The sequence below is a fragment of the Eriocheir sinensis genome, chromosome 6 (genome assembly GCF_024679095.1).
Source record: "Eriocheir sinensis breed Jianghai 21 chromosome 6, ASM2467909v1, whole genome shotgun sequence".
Lineage (NCBI taxonomy): Eukaryota > Metazoa > Arthropoda > Malacostraca > Decapoda > Varunidae > Eriocheir > Eriocheir sinensis.
In genome coordinates this window covers 15403705-15408867 of record NC_066514.1, presented here as the reverse complement: position 1 = coordinate 15408867, position 5163 = coordinate 15403705, and positions in this window count along the sequence as shown.

Below are 5163 nucleotides of genomic sequence, written 5' to 3'. Positions count from 1 at the left end.
TCAAACCTAAGCCTAGAAACGTAGCTGTGTCCCAAGATGGCTACCTTTCTCATCTCCCTGCAACTCAAGTCACCTGTGCTAGTGCTACCCTCCATGACTCCCGATAATAAAAAAAAAAAAAGCTAATCAGCAGATAGAATTCGGGGTGCCCCGCCAAAACTCTATTTGCCGAAACTATTTCTAATAATGTCTGCTAAGAAACACAAGAACTATAGCTAACGGTGCGCAACACAATAATGTTGCCAGGCTCAGACTGTAGACTTGCTGTCTTTTTTTCTGCTGGGTCACACAACCGCTCAGCGCACTGCCAAACAAAATAGAAAATAAAAATCGTGACTGTCAACAAATTATATTTTAGCTACCTGGCAACTTTCAGTACAGTACCATAATTTGTATGTATGTATATATGCATATATATATATATATATATATATATATATATATATATATATATATATATATATATATATATATATATATATATATATATATATATATATATATATATATATATATATATATATATATATATATATATATATATATATATATATATATATATATATATATATATATATATATATATATATATATATAGATATAAATCTATATATATATATAGAGATATAGATATATATATATATATATATATATATATATATATATATATATACAAATTATGGTTTCAATTTATCGTAACAATTACAACATAAATGCTTTAGATGCTGATCATAAGCAACATGTTTACAAATTTGACACATTATTCTGCTCCTTTTGACTTTAGATCTATTATTTGTGTAACCTGGCCCCTGGATAGAATCTAGACATGCTGAACATCTCGCTCGCTTTTCTGCTCTGACGGGTTGCCCTTCAGGCACAGCATCAAGTTCAGGTTCAGAGTCATCTAGCAGCAGTTTGATCTTAGCTATTGTACTCTGCGGCAAACCAGGAGTTTCCTTCCGTCTCCGTATTTGTGGAATACATAGTGACATCACCAGCTCCCAGCCATAATTAAATGAATTTATACTCCTGGGATCCTTGTTGGTATTTTTACCAAATATTGTTTGAGAATTCACTCGAGCAGTATCTAAAATATATGAAAATGCATTGACAGTCCATTTTCTAGACTTGGTGTTAACTGTGTAAAATTGATTCTCTGGTCAACAATATCAGTGCCTCCTTTAGTGAAGTCATACAGTTTATATATTGCTGGCTTCTTTTGATTGTCATCTTTAGTGACGCCTAACAAGGGGGGCAGCGTACTCAAAAGCAAAACGTTACGCAGGCCCTTGCTTTTGGTTTGTTTCACATAGGAATTAAGGTACATTTTTCCTTGACACTTTTCCTTGTACACTTCATAAGATTTATCTTCTCTTGCATTGACTTCCTTTATCTGTGGTGGTATTCCTTTTCTAGACTGATCTAGTGTGCCCAAAGCAGTGATGTCTTTCGTCAACAGCCAATCGAATAGCTCTAAGCTAGTGTATAGTCTGTCCAGACTAATGGTCTTGCCACACAAGTTGACACTGCTACTCAACTGGTTCACTAGTGCTTTGACTGTTGGCAGAGTACCGCGTATGTAATAGGGGCTGGGCTCTTCTTTGGGTTTGCCAGAATAGACAATTGTTCTAAATGTAAACGGATACCTTACAGCGTTGATCGACTTATATAATAGGCCATATAGGACAGGCTTGCTCCTGTTGTATTGTTTGAAACCTATTTGAGTTCTGCATCCATATAAGGTTTCATCAATGGTCAAGTAGTCGTCTGGTTGTAGGACTGAACTACAGCGCACATTGAATGCCTCAAAGAGTTCCGTCACTGCTGCGAACCTGTCATGTAACCATCTTTGAGGGCGAGTGGCGAGATCGTCAAATGTTATGTTAGCATGAAGAAAAGCAAATCTATGCCATGACATGACAGCACCAAAAATTGGGTGACCTATTTTTTTCCTTGAAAAGAAGTTTTTGGTCATGTGTGTTTTGTCCTAACAAACCTCTAACATATAACAGGCCCAGAAAAGCTCTCATCTCTACAGAATCTGTTGTTCTAATGTGTACGGTGTCTTTCTTTACTGTTTCTCTCTCTGATAATTGGTCAATTATCTTTTGAATTTTAACATTAGTGTTCCGCACTATTTCATCAATAATATGATCTGTAATAAACAATTCCCATGCTTTTAAAGCTGTGTCAGCCTCAGTTGCCTCACCTAGTAAACTTCCTGCACGTATCAAGTTACTTTCAATCTCATTATTAGTCCATTGGTTTTGCCAGGTTACTTGTTTCCCAGGCTGTGACCCCCTAGGCTTCTGTAAGAAGACTGTATGCTCTTTGGTTTCGTGGGGAAGGTGAAAATCATCATAGTTATTTACATTGAGGCAGCTATCCAAAGAGTTTACTAACCTGTCTCTTACTAACTGTTTCCTATGTCTGTTAGGAATCCATTCATCTACCTCTGCAGCATCATCCTGATATTCAAATTCGCTTCCTTCTGCCTCACTCTCTGATAATGGATCAGGAAACACATCAACATCTCGCAAAAAATCACCGATAACATCAGTAATAAAATTTTCCTGTGGCTCCGTAAACCCATACTCACTTTGTGCCATAGTACTGTTGTTATACTCCTTGTGAGTCAACCTACGTCACGAACAGACCTTGGTAGCAGGTAACGGAAAAGGTGATGATGTGAAGTCAGTGTGTAAGCTTTTAGACCAAGCTAACGCCTCGCCGCAATCACAAGCTCGTGTCGCCAACTGCCGTTGAATAACTCTCGTACACAGCGGGCTGTGTACGTTTTTATTATGTTTTTATTACAGCCAGCTTGTTTGTTGGTCTGTTTAGTGTATCAGCTAAAGCTTTGTTAACATAAAAGATGCAGAACATGCAGTATAGCACTATACAATACAGGTATATTAATACTTATAACAGTAATAATATCGTCATCCGGAGGCGTTTGAACGTTTTTTTTTTTTTCACAGCGTATCGCCGTGCTTCAAAATGATTCGCGTCGGTGTTTCTAAATATTCGTGTTTAGCAAGATAACGGAGGCTCCTATGGTTATTTTTGATATCGCATCTTAATCTACGGTATTTTCTACGTTTATCAGTAGGTCTGTTTTTCTTTTAAACTTGGTAATAAAAAAAAAAAGATCGTTTTGACAAAAATCCTCAGGGGGGGGGCAATTGTGGCCCGGGTCGGAACGTATAGGGTTAAGGCACAAGACCCAAAACAAGATATATCTGTGCGACCTACAGTGCTTGATGTGTTCTCCAGACCGTATACCGCAGTCAGTCCGCTAATCAGTCCTCAGTTCACTCAGCGTCAAGGTACAGTGTACACACAAAGTATGGCACTGTAACATAAGTCTCTGCTGACTGGACGCGATGGCCCATTGTTTCATTCACTTCTCGGCAGTGTGGTTGAGTGGTTACCATGCGGGCCCCGCATTCAAGACGTTCTGGACGACGCGGGTTCGAATCCGGCCGCTACCATCTGGGATTTTTCAGTCACCCCCGACTGGCCTAAGACTACCCACATGCTATCCTGAAGACCACCCATCAACCCGGACTCTAGAAGAAACCGTTCAAGTGACTCAAGAATGAATTCGGAGGGGCAGCATGAGCCAAGAATAAAAATGGCGCCACTATACCAATTACCTGAGCCATGAAGCACTTGGGCTGGCCACCAGGCCCCTGAAGAATTCCTACCGACGCTATAGGCTAACACTTACAAAAAAATCTGAGGTCTTTGGGGTTCAGGAGATATGAAAATGGCAGCGGGCTTTTTTTTTATCTTCCTGACCTGCCTTTTTTGCTGTAAAAAAAATCTTTAGCAACTCCCATCGTCTGGGGCGTGGGGGCGCATGCGCAATTGTTGGTGTGGGAACTTCTTGCCCGCCACAACGGTTGTAGTATTTTGAGTGACCTAAGAAGGATCATGTTTGGGGCCAGTCGTGTACTCCGTCCTGTATTTATTGGGGTAATTGCATTATATGAAAGTGTCACATCTCAATAAAATAACGATTTTTTCAAAGAATGTACTGAGGGTTCCCTGCTTCCCTGGGTTCTCCAAATGATTCTGTCCACTGTTAGAACTTTAGAACTTTTTACTGCACACTTTGCAGGAGCAGCGTCTACTGCCTTTTTGTTGCTTTTCTTCCCCCTGAGCTGCTTCCTCTCCTTATAAAAAAAAAAGTAGGTGCCTGCGTCCCTTACACATGTTTGGCTGTAGTTCTCTCTCTAATGAACTGTTCCTGGCATGCCATTTATCTGTAGCCTTTATCAGCATTATCGTGGTTTTATTTAAACAGCTGTTGGTGTATTGTAAGTAATATTAATAAAAACACAGATTGACTTGCACGATCACCTAACAAGCGAGTGTGACAACCTAGCTTCGATGCTCCACAAGTGACGAGTGGACGGAAACACCAAAACATGGCGACGTCACCGCTGCAGGAATGTTTCTGGTCATGTTTTGCTTCGTGAGATCAAGGAGGATATTAAGTGTTTGACATATTTGATTACTGATATATACAGCTTGGTTTTATCTGATAACACACACACACACACACACACACACACACACACACACACACACACACACACACACACACAGACACTCAAATGTCTCTGGCATTGAGTCACACATTCCACGAACTTTATCTACTACTCATGCTAAAAATCCTTGTTTTAATCAAGCTTGTTCTCGTGCTATTAAAGATAGAAAAGCAGCTCACAAACGGTACCAGAGCCTTCGCACTCCCGCTAATCACGATCTGTACATTTCTGCCCGGAGTCGTGCCAAATCTATTCTCCGACTTACCAAAAACACTTTCAAAAATAGAAAGTGCCGCATTCCTGCTTCTTCTAATTATTCCAGGGACTTCTAGCACCTAGATAAAAATATCTTCTCCAATTTCACTTCGTCATTTTTTTCTGGAGTTTTCCAGCAGAAGGAATAAAAGAATGAAGATGCTGGTGAAATCTTGTAAAAAGAGATTTAGAAAGAATAAGGATGAGCAAAAGTGGAAAATCGTGTGCAGCTGGACCACGGGAGGTGGGGAGGCATACAGTTAGCAAGGTCAAAAGAGCAGTCAGCATGAAAATATCGATATAAGATGGAAAGAGATGCAACACTGCGGCGGAATTCATGAGGTAGAAG